The sequence below is a fragment of the Lathyrus oleraceus genome, chromosome 2, assembly GCF_024323335.1.
Source record: "Lathyrus oleraceus cultivar Zhongwan6 chromosome 2, CAAS_Psat_ZW6_1.0, whole genome shotgun sequence".
Taxonomy (NCBI): domain Eukaryota; kingdom Viridiplantae; phylum Streptophyta; class Magnoliopsida; order Fabales; family Fabaceae; genus Lathyrus; species Lathyrus oleraceus.
The window spans coordinates 159676238-159691801 of NC_066580.1; the positions used below are offsets into that span (position 1 = coordinate 159676238).

The 15564-nt window shown below is 37.5% G+C and overlaps 1 non-coding gene across 1 annotated transcript; it reads right to left on the reverse strand.

Moving 5' to 3' along the window:
• Positions 1-525: 525 nt before the first annotated feature.
• Positions 526-632, reverse strand: LOC127124473 (small nucleolar RNA R71). Its single transcript, XR_007803960.1, has one exon. It is a non-coding gene; the product is annotated as a small nucleolar RNA R71 (small nucleolar RNA).
• Positions 633-15564: the final 14932 nt, after the last annotated feature.

A 15564-nucleotide genomic window follows, 5' to 3' on the forward strand; every position in this document is an offset into this window, starting at 1 on the left:
TGGTCATCCAGTTACGGACAACGTTGGATCATCAACAAAGCACTCGACTCTACATCTAGGATCCATAGTGGTTTCAGGTCGAAGAGTGGTATACACTATTATCATCATGAGAATAACTTATGACACTTTTCATAACTTTCTATATAGTATTCTCATAGCGGGTCAATCCGGTATAAATATTACTCCTAATATTCATACCTATGTTTAAGACTTGATAACTCTTTATCCATGATCCACGAGATGTGATCATCAGTCTACAAACATAATAGTCTTAATGCTTTAATGTTATCCCACTTCACACTAAAGCTCGACTACGGATACTTTAAGAATAGTGTCCTTATGTTTAATGTGCTCTCATGATTAAGTCATACTTAATACATTAAACGGACTATCTATTCCAGGGACTTTATTAATCAACCATAATAAAGAAAATGTCTTTTATTATTAATAAATAATTCGATACAAGTACCAAAAGTATTGGCCTCTAGGGCTTACACCAACAATTTCCCACCTAGTAAGACGGTTATGCTAAGAGCCCAAATAAACGGGTTTAAACAAAAGGATAATGAATCACTTTTTGAAGCTTGGGAGAGATACAAATACATGATGAGGCTATGCCCATATCACGGTCTAGAAGAATGGCTGATAATCCACACCTTTTACAACGGTCTCTTGTACAATACAAGATTGACAATAGACGCCGCCGTGGGTGGCGCATTGATGGACAAACCATACGACAAGGCCTATCAACTTATTGAAATTATGGCCCAGAATCATTACCAATGGGGAAGCGAAAGAACCTCTGTAGAGAAACCTCAACCGAAGGGCGACGTGTACGAATTAAGCAGTCTTGACCATGTCAACGGCAAGGTAGATGCCCTGACTCAAAAGATAGACAACTTGACCATAACACCCGCAACCGTTGTGGCTGCCGTAGCACCAAACTGCGAGATATGCGGAGTCTAAGGGCATACTGCCCCAGAATGTCAACTCTTGACAGGAACCTCCATAGACCAGGTGAACTATGCTCAAGGAAACCCCTACTCAAATACCTATAACCCAGGTTGGAAGAACCATCCTAACTTCTCATACAAATATAATAATGCATTGTATGCACCTAACCAAACACCTACTGTACCACCAGGATATCAAAAAGCTGCCACAAATACTCAAAATGCTCATAGGAAATCAAACTTAGAAATAATGATGGAAAACTTTATAGCTACCCAAGCCTAAACAAATAAAGATTTCTTAAATCAAAACACACACACTAGTGAGTAAATCAAGCAGTTAGCAAACAAGGTAGACGCATTAGCCATCCACAAAAAAATGTTGGAAACATAAATATCGCAAGTGGCTCAACAACAAGCACATACTGTTGCTCCTACAGGCACATTTCCTGGACAGCCGCAACCAAACCCGAAGGGTCATGCAAATGTTATTATACTATGAAGTGGGACAGAACTAGACGGACCGACCGACCCTAGAACTCAAAACCCATCCATGCATCAAGACCCAAGTGAGGTAATTGAGAAGGAAAACGAATAAGAGGAAGATAAAAACGAAGAGGCCGTAGAGAAAGAAGAACCTTATGTGCATCCACCACCGTATAAACCCCATATCCCTTATCTTTAAAGACTTGTTAAATCTAAAAGTGTAGGGCAATTTAAAAAATTCGTAGAGCTTCTAAAACAATCGAATATCACAATACCCTTTACAGAAGCCATAACTCAAATGCCCTCATATGTTAGGTTTCTCAAAGAAATCTTATCTAACAAGAAGAAGATAAAGGATAATAAAACCGTTACACTTACTGCTGAGTGTAGCGCCATAATACAAACAATACGCCTCCTAAGCTGAAAGACCGAGGTAGTTTCTTCATACCCTGTGTAATCGGAAAGGTTGTCATCGACAAAGCTTTATGCGACTTAGGAGCCAATATTAGTTTAATGCCCTTGTCCATATGCGAAAGGCTAAAAATGGGAGAACTAAGACCTACGAGGATGTCTGAAGGAGAAGAGCGATCCAAAATGCAGCGGAATTTAAAAAATTTCTCCTTTAGTGATCCTTACGAATGCGCATGATCAGTGATAGAATCGTTACCTCTTGTGGCGATTGTAACCTTTGATACAGATCTACGGAGCGATCACGAACGTTGAACGATGACAACGCCTCTACTCAGTCCGCACGAACGAATTCCTTCAATCTCAGTGCTAGCTGCTACGAATGAAGGCTTTGAGTGAGTGAGAGAGAGAGAGAAACAAAATTGCAACTCCACAAATGCTTTTGCACAAGGGTTCTATTTATAGAACCACTTGTGTGGGCTGCAAGCTAAAAAGCCCACTTAAGTGTATGTGGCCCATATCTTATAATATGCCAAAATCACTTAAGCGCGTGGTACCTTACCATTTCGTATTCTACTTAAGTACATCGTACCTTACGATGTTCTACAATTCACTTAAGTGCATCGTACCTTATGGTGTTCCTTAGTTATTCTATCTCTCATCAATCCGTCCTTTTGTGTGTGACCCTGTAGGTTTTCGCGGCATTGGCAATTATATTAAATCATGTATTAACATAATAAATAGTGAGCGGTATCTAGCAACACATCACTGCTACCCAAGACACGAAAATGTCATGTGATCTGACAAATTCTTTTGTGATAATACTTATGTGTACAATTACCCTTTTGCCCTTATGTCTATGGTCATCCAGTTAGGGACAACGTTTGATCAACAATAAGACACTCGACTCTATATCTAGGGTCCATAGTGGTTTCAGGTCGAAGGGTGGTATACACCATTATCACCATGAGAATAACTTATGACACTTTGCATAATATTCTATATAGTATTCTCATAGCGGGTCAATCCAGTATAAATATTACTCTTAATATTCATACCCATGTTTAAGACTTGATAACTCCTTATCCATGATCCATGAGATGTGATCATCAGTCTATATACATAATAGTCTTAATACTTTAATGTTATCCCACTTCACAATAAAGCTCGACTACGGATACTTTAAGAATAGTGTCCTTATGTTTAATGTGATCTCATGATTAAGTCACACTTGATACTTTAAACGGACTAGCTATTCTAAGGACTTTGTTAAACAAACATAATAAATAAAAATTCTTTTATTATTAATAAATAATTTGATACAAGTACCAAAAGTATTGGCCTCTAGGGCTTACACCAACAGTCCGTACAACTTGCAGACCGTTCTGTTAAATTTCCCGTAGGTATGCTAGAAAACATTTTGGTGCGCATATGACAATTCTATATTCCTACTGATTTTATAATCATGGATATAAAAGAGGATTCCAACATCCCTATCATATTAGGAAGACCATTCCTAGCTACAGCTGAAGCTATCATAGATGTTAAGAAAGGCAAGCTAACCTTCGAAGTTGGTGAGGAAAAAGTCGAATTCATTTTAACGCAATTTCTAAAGGCACCAGCTATAGACGACACCTGTTGTCTACTAGATATCATCGACGAATGCATAAGAGATATGGAGAATGAACAAACATCATACTCCGAAATAATGAAAATTCCAAGGCCTCGCACTTTTGAAGATGAAAATTTAAGTAAGGAATGCCAAGATGACATCCTAAGTGAATGTCTAGCACTAACGCCCGAGCATATGCCTTGCCCAAAGAAACTAGCCCTAGAACTTAAGACGTTACCCAAAAATTTAAGGTACGAATTCCTAGAAGCTGAACTTGAGAGACCTGTAATAGTAAATGCGGACTTAGGGCAGATAGAGACCGAAAAGCTTCTACATGTTTTGAGAAAATACCCAACTGCTTTAGGCTACAATATCTCAGATTTAAAAGGAATAAGCCCTTCCATATGCATGCATCACATAATGCTAGAGGAAGACAGTAAGACCTCTAGAGAACACCAAAGAAGGATAAATCCCATTTTGAGTGATGTAGTAAAGAAAGAAGTGCAAAAGCTGTTAGAAGCAGGTATTATCTACCCAATATCCGATAGTCAATGGGTCAGCCCAATACATGTCGTACCAAAGAAGGGAGGCGTCATAGTTGTTAACAATGAAAAAGGAGAATCTATAGCATAAAGAGTGATTACTGGAAGTAGAATGTGTATTGGTTATAGAAAATTAAACAAAGCCACTCGGAAAGATCATTTTCCTTTACCGTTTATCGATCAAATGCTTGAAAGATTGGCTAAGCGTTCTCACTTCTGCTACCTAGACGGTTATTCGGGATTTTTCCAAATTTCTATTCATCCAAACGACCAAGAGAAAATGAACTTCACATGCCCCTATGGTACATTCGCCTACCGACGAATGCCATTCAGACTGTGTAACGCTCCCGCAACATTCCAAAGATGCATGATGTCAATTTTTGCTGATTTCATAGATGACATCACGGAAGTCTTCATGGACGATTTCTATATATGCGGACAGAGCTTTGAATGATGTTTATCGAATCTTGAAATGGTACTAAAAAGATGCGTAAAAGTGAACCTAGTGCTAAATTGGGAAAAATGCCATTTCATGGTCCGACAAGGAATCATGCTCGGACACATAGTATCCAACAAGGGGATTGAAGTCGACAAGTCCAAAATAGAAGTTATAGAAAACCTCCAGCCTTCGAAAACCGTAAGAGAAATAGGAAGCTTCTTAGGACACGTCGGTTTCTACCGGTGATTCATTAAAGACTTCTCAAAAATCACCAAACCACTGACTGGCTTATTGATGAAAGACGCTGAATTCATCTTTGACGACAAATGCCTAGCGGCGTTTGAACAACTGAAAACAGTTCTTATTACCGCACGTATCATACAACCACCCGATTGGAGATTACCTTTTGAAATCATGTGTGACACTAGTGACTATGCTGTAGGTGCAGTCTTAGGACAACGAAGGGACAAGAAACTTCATGCAATATACTATGCAAGTAGAACCCTAGACCCTGCACAGATGAACTATGCCACCACAGAAAAGGAACTTTTAGCCGTAGTGTTTGCTCTGGATAAATTCCGTTCCTACCTAGCAGGAGCAAAGATAATTATCTATACCGACCATGCTACAATTAGATACCTGTTAAACAAAAAAGACACCAAACCAAGACTCCTAAGGTGGATCTTACTATTACAAGAGTTTGACCTAGAAATCAAGGATAAAAGAGGCACTGAAAATGTCGTAGCCAATCACTTTTTAAGAATGGAAGGTATAGAACCTGAACAAGTGCCTATAAACGATGACTTTCCCTATGAAAGATTCATAACCCAATTAGAAAGCAATACAGCTAAAGATGCGTTAACCCATAAGGATACCAAAACAAACGAACTAGTGGAAGCAATCTACACCCAAACCACACTACCATGATACGCTGACTTCGTCAACTACTTAGCAGCTAGGGTGTTTCCTCCAGACTTGACCTACCAACAAGAGAGGCGCCGACGGCATTTTCCGTCGATGTGTCCCAGAAGATGAGGTAGAAAACATAATTTCCCAGTGTCATTATGCTCCTTATGGAGGACATGCAAGCACCTCGAAGACTTGCACTAAGATCTTGCAAGCCGACCTCTTTTGTCCCACTCTGTGGAAAGATGTCCACATCGCTATCAAAAATTACGACAGGTGTCAACGCACTAGCAACATATCTAGACGTGACGAAATACCGCTTAAAGGCATTTTAGAAGTAGAAGTCTTCGATGTTTGGGGAATCGATTTTATGGGACCTTTCCCATCTTCTTTTGGTAACAAGTATATCCTTGTTGTGGTTGATTACATATCAAAATGGATTGAGGCCATAGCCTCACCAACGAACGACACACGAGTGGTAATTAGACTCTTTAAGCATATAATCTTCCCTAGATTTGGAGTGTCGAGACTTGTCATCAGTGGTGGTGGCTCCCATTTTATTTCAAGGATTTTTGAAAAGTTATTACTGAAATATGGAGTCCGGCACCGCGTAGCAACACCCTACCACCCACAGACGAGTGGGCAAGTAGAAGTCTCGAACTGAGAAATTAAACAAATATTAGAAAAGACAGTTGCCACCTCTAGGAAAGATTGGTCCTCAAAACTACCAGAAGCCTTGTGGTCATATAGGACAACTTATAAGACCCCAATAGGAACCACACCTTTTAAGCTAGTTTATGGAAAATCATGTCACCTGCCGGTAGAATTACAACATAAAGCATATTGGGTCATTAAGACCCTTAATCTCAATTATACTGCCGTAGGCGAGAAAAGAATATTAGACATCCATGAACTAGAAGAACTTAGGCTAGATGCGTATGAGAATGCCCGATTCTATAAAGAAAGGACAAAAAAATGGCACGACAATCGCATATTAAGGAAAGAGTTTAACCAAGGCGATAAAGTACTCCTATTTAACTCCGCCTGAGACTCTTTCCCGGAAAACTTCATTCTAGGTGGTTCGGTCCCTTCGAAATCACCAATATCTTTCCGAATGGAGCAATAGAGATAAAAGGAAAAACAAGCGAACCATTCATGGTAAACGGCCAACGTTTGAAACATTATCACAAAATTGATAATAATGATTTCATTGAAAATATTAAGCTTGCAGAGCCTCACGCTCATTCAAAAGAATAACACCTATCCTATTTTTGTCGAGCTTACGACAATAAACAAAGTGCTTGGTGGGAGACAACCCACACTTAGTCTTTAACTAATTAATTGCATCACAAATTTATAATTATTACTATTGTTTAATTTTCATTTCTTTGTTTTCTTCTTTACTTATTTCTCATAAAGTTAATCGGTGCATTTCTGTATTATTGATCATTACTAACTTAATGCTATTATCTACTTGATTTTATCTAGCTACTTACTATCACAATGCAACAAGTAGATTACATGGATATAGTCTTCAGAGGCAGAGCTCAAAGGAGACGTTTTGAGGCTTTAGCTCAGAGAGAAATGACACTAACCTTGTACCCAGATGGATGCACCATGACCTAGTTAGGTATAAAAGATAGTGTTACGTTCCTAATTAACCAACTTGGCTGGGACACCTTTGCTATCAAGAGAAAATTTAGTTCTTACAGTAGGTTGACTTTAGAATTCCTAAGCTCCCTAGTGCACCTGCCAAACCACGGTATTGGACTTAACAAAGGCCTAATCACCTTTAGGTTATTTGATATTGATTACCGCTACACCCACAGAGAAATGGCTGAACTCCTAGGATGCCCTAATGACCCTGATACCTTTACCATTACCCAGGAAGACAGTCTAGTAGACCATCAATTAGATCTCTTTTGGGGTAGCATCACAGGAAACGACCATCCCGAGCAAGAACTTATGCATTCAGAGAACATCCACAACCCTGCGATCCGTTACTTCCATAAGATCCTAGCTCACACCTTGTTTGGAAAGGAACAGAACAGAACCTTTATGTCCAAAGACGAACTCTTCATAATGTACTGCGCATCACATGCCCGACCTGTTAATGCTGCTACGTTTATGATAGCTAATCTGTACCGTATGGTACAAGAGGACTATGGACCAATTTTAGTGGGAGGCCTAGTGACCATGATAGTAAATGCCATTGGACTGAGACGACCAATGAATATTGACTTTTGCTTCAACACCGATATCATTAGGAACCTAGGTCCAGATGTGTTTGAATTTCTAATCAACCGCGAAGTAGTACACCTGTTTACCCTGCCAGACCCTAGGACGAGTGTACATGATAGGAACAACTGGCTCTATGATTTAGATGGACCATCAGATGCACCACCTTCTCCTCTAGAGACACCCCAAATCTACGACCACTATGACAATTATCTCTCTGATGCTGAATCACATGCCTCAATTATACCTACTGCACCTCTCATCGATCATGTTGCTGCCAACAAAGCTGTTCAGACAGATGTCGTCAATCTGAGAGGCGAGCTGAGCACCCACCGCATGGAATTCCATGACTTTATGGATGTAGTGACAGAAAACCTGGATCACATTTACCATCACTTCTACTCGTTCGCTCCTCCTACCAGCAGTCGCCGTAATGGCTAATTTATTATAGTATTACCGATTTACTGACTATTATTTTATTTTATTTTCTTGTTTGGAATTTTATTGTTATTTGCTGTCACACATTGGAATTTATTTAATTACTTCATTTCCTTTTATTCCAGTAGACAAATTATTTCATCTTTTCCCGTCTATTCGATTATTTTGTTCATCAATTTTGTGATTAAATTTCATTCCATTGTATCATGTTTATTATTCCCATACACTATATATTATTGGTAAAATGAATTTCATTGAAATTCTGTGGTCAAAGCAAATAAAGGCACACATATGGGAAACCAGCCTGCATAGTGGCGCCTGCCACCATACCGTTGTAGCGCCCATGTGAGGGCTATGGCGCCAGCCATATGGCCCATAGTGGTGCCCGCCACCAACACCAAAAGTGGTGTAAGCCACTACACAAGCCTGCACGCGCAGACTGTGTATTTTGACCATTCATATGGTGTTGTCCCTTGCATGCAAGACATTGCCTTAATGCCATTCAACCACTTTCAACAACTCTTTGACCAAGACACAAAAAACCGTAAATGCTATTTATTTCCTAATTAATTTTCCAACCACCATCACCTCTATATAAACCACCAACATTACCTCAACAAAACACACCTCTCATTTACATATTTCTCTCCTCTCTTGCTCTATTCTCACTATTTTACACAAAGAGTGTGAAATTCATTATGTCTCAGATGAGGGAATACTAAATAATGTTCAGAAACAGCGAGCCAAGCGAGTTACAAGAGGAGACATACACGTCTCTAAGCGCCAGAAAGATCGAATCAACAAGGTACACCGATGAACACTGTTTATATGCCTTAGGAATTCAAGATAGTGTTAACTATATGCTAGATATTTTAAATTTGAATTATTTTCTATCTCTCAATGACCCTGTCTATACTCAACTAACACTAGAATTTCTGAGCTCATTAATTTTTAGTCCCACACCCAATACAAACTGCTCCAGTGGGACTATCCAATTTCATTTATTTAATGTCGAATATGCCCTTACATTTTCCCAACTAGCGGACCTGGTACATTTCCCCCATGGGGATGGCGTAGTAAGTGAGGTCCCGGATACTGAGGGTTGGCAACGCACCTTCCAACCATTTTGGAGGGCAATAACCGGTACAGTAACCCATAGTTTTGAGGGAAACAAAGCCACTTTAATTCAAAACCCAGTTATTCGATATTTCTGCGAAATATTGGCGTGCATCATTTTTGACCGAGAAAACTCTAACAAGGTGAATGAAAAAGAACTCTTTTATTTGTTCGCCACATTTTTGCCACAAAAGGTGAATACCGTCCCATTTATGCTATCTCACATGCAGGTCATTGTCAATGCGAAGCGAGGCCCGATTATTTTTGGAGGTTTAATAACCTCCATAGCCAGAGTCCTAGGATTGAAAGAAAAATTCTCCAGGCTAACCCCGCTCCCGCATCATGCCATTGACATTGACATGGCAAGGAGCATGAAACTAGTAAAACGGAGGAGTGATGGTAAATTTAATTTAATAATTGTTAATAATGTGTTACAAAAATTTATCCTCCCAAATCCAAATCGCACAGATGTGCGCAACCCGGATAATTATTGTTATACTAATGATCCGGTGCCTAACCAAGTCCCCGCGCACATTTCTAAAAATGTAGTTGCTGGCGGGGACACCGATGAGGATCACATTCCGGAGCAAACTGCTCTCGCTACTGACCCACACACCACACACACTTCATTTAAAAAATGTTGCAGGTACATCTTCCAGTAAAAGACCAAGAAGAAATGTGGCACTAGCCACTCTTGATGAGATCTATGCTGAAATGTTGCAACGTAAAGAATTAGACGCTCAGCGAGACCTACAGATCCAAACCATGGAAGCTCAGTAAACTGAAATGATACACATCCTTCGCCAAATGCAGCATGATCAGCACGACTACGCTTTTAGAACCGAACAGAACATGTCTGGCTTGATCGATGAAATGGCAACATTGATAATGCGTGTGAAAGATCTCCAGAACTATACGCCACCTCACCAGCCAGGAAACGGTGGGCGTCCATGTACACATGACAGAAGGCGTCAGTAGCAGAATAACCAGGTTCTACCTTTCTTTCCTAACTTATATCGTTGCATTGGGGACAATGCAAGATTTAAGTATGGGAGAGGAAGCTTTACCATTTTTTATTTACCGCTTTCTAGTTAAATTTAAAATATTGTTTTGTTATTTTATAATTTTTTGGTTATTTTAATTTTTGTTAGTGTCAGTAAAGTTAAATATCAATGTGTTGTCGAGTCTTTATGCGTGGTTTCCGTTATTTACTAATTCTCTCATTGACTTAAGCCATACAATTTTTTTTGAAAAAATCTAGACTTAGAGATACAGTGCAACTTTTGAAAATTCTAAACTATAAATCAAACTGAGGTTGAATTGTAGAGATTTGGAAAAACTTTATAAGATCGGTATCATTTTAACACCTTAAATCTCCCAAGTATAAGATCGATTTGAGTACTTGTCATGCCATAGCCTTAAATTCTATCCTTTAATATTTCCTTAAGTAGTTTATCTAGAAGTCAACACCATCCTAAGCATACACTACGCAAGAAGTCGATGCAAATAAGTGTATGATTTCAGGATTAAAAGAAGGAAAGATTACAAAATTATGAAAAATGTTGTTCCCTCTAAGTTAGGTGACCCTCACCCGGTCATTTAGCCCAACGATATAACCATCCTCAATTGTTATTTGAGCCAAAATGCGAAAAAAAGGAAATAAATAATGATGAGATCATAGTCACTAACAGACTATCTTGCTATGAATGTGAAAGGATAACGAGCTTAATATGATTGCGCCAGAATGAAAAAGGATAAAAAGAAGGTTTAGTAAGGTAGGCTTAGGCATGACAACATGATTCAAATTGGTTTATATAGGAGGGAGACTTATGGTCGCAATATTGCAACTATGTGTTTCAACGATACCCTTAGTGTGGAAGTGAGTACCTGTTAATACAATTTTGAACCAAAGTAAAGTTTATAACTAGAATGGGTATCCGAATGCAACTGTGTTTTCTACGAGTCTTGATAATGTATGCTGCAGATATTTTACAAAACTTTTCAATATCTCGACGTCTGAACGGAAATTTAAATTGAAGTCTTAAAATAATCTTTATATAAATAACATAATTAAAATAAAATAGATATTATAATGGCTTACCAGTTATTTATGAAAATGATTTGGACAAAACTTTGATGTATAAAACTCCTTTGAAACTTTAGAAGAACTTTGACCACAAAATAACTCTAAAAGTTATGAAGCGACACTGTGAGAACTTCGACAATTAAAACTAATATTTCTATATGAAGAAACTAGAGAAGAAAAGAAATAGAGAGGTAAGAAAGATGATTTATGAATGAATAAATGAAAATGGGGTGAGAAAGACTCCTATTTATACCAGTTGTAAGATATTAAAATAATATAAGTCTATTTCCTTTTGCCCATACCTTCTAACTTTTTAACTTTTGCTAGTAAATATTTTTTTATCAAATATTTACTAGTCTTTCATCAATAGTTTCTATAAATGTTCTAGTATGACTTTCTGAAAATAATTGGTGAAAAATGTATGTGAGCTTGATTTCCTAATGTTTCATGACATAAGATCATGTAGGATATTAATAGAAAATAAATATATAAAATATATATTTCCTTTATAAAATGAAATGATAATAATAATAATAATAACAAGGATAATGATTTATATATTTATTAACTTAAGATTATTTTATTTACTATTTTATTTTTTTAATATAGTTTATAGATTAAAATGGTGATATTCAAATAAAATAAAACAAAACATAATAATAATAAAAACAACAAAAGTAATAATAATAATAATCAAAATAATATGGATAATTAATTAACTTAAAGTTAAGTATTTTAAATACTAATTTCAAAGTTTAGTTTGTAAAATAGAATGATGATATTCAAATCGAATAATTAATAATAAAATAAAGAGTAATTAATTGATAAATTAATTATTATAGCTGCTAGTTTCAATGTTTAGTTTGTAATAAATAGCAATTTTAAAATCTCAAATATAATCAGATATATTATTTAAGATATGGAAAATCATGATGTTACATCTACCACCCATATCGCCAATCTTCTCGCCAGGTCGAGTCTCTAAAGTACCTTCTTTAATGGTAAATATGTTAAAACTATTATAGGGTGCACTAGGAAATACCTTATGAGCTTTCATGATGTCATCCCCACGGCTAGAGCAACTTTCTCAATATTTTGATATCGAGTCTCCGCTTTAGCTAGGGCTTTGGATATGAAATATATTGGATCATCCCCGTTATTTATTTCTCTTACAAGGATGATGCTTATCGCTTTGTTGGTGATCGCTAGGTACAGATATGACGTCTCTCCCGATTATTGTCAGGTGAGCATTGGAAGAGTATCTAGGATCTTTTTCAAGGACTCGAACACAAGATTACATTCGACATTCTAGTTGAACTCTGCTTGTTCACTCAGCAACTTGTAAAAAAAATAGTGCTTGTTGGGATGATTTTGAAATGAACCTATTCATGGGAGTCAGCATCCCATTTAGTTTTTGGATACCCTTCTTAGATGTTGGAGGCTTCATCTAGATACATGCTTCACATTTGTCAGGGTTGGCTTCATCCACCATTTTTTCAAGTAGAAACCCATGAATTTTCCGACCCTTACGGTGAATGTACATTCTCGAGATTAAGCCTCATGTTATATTATCGGACCCTCTTAAACACTTAATCGAGATGTTGAGCACAGAGGGCGTTTGCATTGGATTCACGATCATATCATCCATGTATACCTCTAGCATTTCCCATATTTCTTAAAATATTTTGCTCATCATTCTCTGGTAAGTTTCCCCAACATTTTTTAATCCTAACAACATGATATTATACTGATAGTTGGCTTGTTCGATCATGAAGACAATTTTCACCTGGTCGGATCCGTACATCAAAATTTAGTTGTATCCAGAATATACGTCCATGAAAGATAGCAACTGGTAGTTGGCTGAATTATCAATGAGTTGGTCGATGTCCGAGAGTGGATATGAATCTTTCAGACACGCACGATTAAGGTCGGTATAACTAACACACATTTTCCATTTACCCAATGCCTTTTTTACTAAAACCATGTTAGATAGCCACTCGGTATACTTCGCTTCTGAAATAAACTTGGCATCCAACAAACCTCTCATTGTTTTCTTATTAGCCTCGACCTTTTTAGGGGATTTCTTTCTTCGTCGCTGGGACATATACCTATACTCGACGTCTAGGTTCAACTGATGACAAGCCACTTGCGGATCAATATCAGGCATTTTGTATGGGGAGATAGCGAAGAGGTCAATGTTTTCTTGGAGACAATCGACTAACATGGATTTTATTTCTGGGGAAAGCTCAGATCTGATCTTGATTGACCTAGCCAGATTATCTCCTAGTTGCACGAATTCAAATTCTCCATCTGGGGTAGGTCTAATTTTGCCCTCGTGGACATCGAGATTGAACTTGTCACAGTTCTTCGATGCCGAGGTCAAAATATCTTCATGGATCCTTCTCCTGATTCTATTTTCTTATTCTAAATATGCTTTTATAGTGGCTGTTACTCCTCTTTTATCGTGATATGTTATCTTCAAATGGATTGTAGAGGAAACGACGTCTAACTTATCTAGTAAGGACCTCCCTAGAATGCCTTTGAAGGCGCTTTTACACTGTATCACGAGGAACAAAAGAATCACTGTTATCTGCCTCATCCTTTCTCCGAATGATAGTGTCAGATCTATTGCTCAACAAGGATAAATAATTGAACCTTTGAAAGATAATATGTCTTCTTTCTCAGATGGACTAAGATTCGTTCGGTGGAGACTTAACGATTCCAGTGCATCTTCGTAAAGAATGTTACAAGAACTTTCGTCATCTACCAAGAGTCTTGTTATGGTTAGATCAATGATAACGACCATGATAATCAAAGGTAGATCAGAGTTCGGGACTCTATCGACCTTTTCCAAATCCAAGAACCCAACTTTGATCGGTCGTTTTGCCGAAACTCCTAATCAGCATTAAAAAAGAAGCAATCGAAAGGGGACAAAGTATTAAACATGACGACACTTTGAAACATGTCAATTGACGATAAGACATGAGGAACTGGATTTGGATCTATCTCCTTGTACATCTTTGGGGAAGGTATTACCTATCCTCACTCGGTTTTAGTATGAACTCTTCTTCGGGTTGAGAACGAGTCATTCTTGATGGATACAATCAGAAGTTGATTCCCACAAATAGCGCCACTATTCCGTTTTGGAACCAGAAATGTGTAGAGTTGCGAAAGTTGTGGCGGGGGAGAGTTTTTAATACGACAGAGTGATGTTTGTACTTGTAAGATTAGCACTCCGACAATCAAGTCAGTATATGAATGATGAGATTGTATTCAAATTGCGTTTAAACTTATTACTTGAGATGATGACACCCTATACATAAGGAAGAGAAATAATTTCCTCGCTACTATTCTGACATGGAATGCGGAGGACCGTTAGATGTGGTGGGAGTACAAATCTTCTGCTTCCGAGACTCTGAGGGTCCATTGGTCTAAGTAATATTCTAGAAGCTTAGTGAATACTTCATCCAGATCTCAAACGTCTCGTCTTGTGACGGTCAGACTAAATAATGATATGACCGACCCAAAATAGAAGTATTTTTCACTTAGAAGGTACTAAAGAAACTTTAGTGAAAGAATATAAGAAGCATAGGAGAGAGAAAATAAGAAAAAGGATAAGAGAAAAATGAGTTCTCGTGTAATTTCAAATGAGGATAAACCCTCTATTTATGGGACAAAATATATCTCAAAAAGGAAAATGATATGTGGGCTTTTTTGGGCTTATAATCAATTATGTAGGCTAAATATGGAAGATTTTCAAATTTGTGGTCATTAATCGATTAGAAGACCTCCTAAATAATAAGGAGGAATTTCAAAAGAGATAATTGATTAACCCTAGTTTTCTAATCAATTATTTAGTGTAAATCACACCACTAGATGTTTGTTCAACCTAGTAACCAGCTAGTTACTTAGGTAAATCATTTTTAGGTGATTTCATAAAAGCATAGAGGCTTCAAAAACATTTATGTGTGTGTCTGTGTGTGATTTGTTTTAGTATCTTAAGAGGTACTCTTATACTTTTATAATACACTAGTCACTTAGAAACAAGACCATACGAGATTTCATACTTCCTTTCTTTCATGATCTTGAAGCTTCAAGATCTCTTGCTAGATTCACCATTGATTCAATACTTCATCTGGGATTTGAATTCTTTGATAGACACCATTATCATAGGTTGCTACATCAAAGATCCTCTAGGACTCCACTGAACACCGCTTGACATTTGACATTGGCATCATCAAAAACACCAAGGCTCATCTTCTACTAATAAATGATTACACCTACAAGCACCTAGCTCCACAAGTCGTTTTGTCATTTTTCATGGGTGTTAAGGAATATAATTA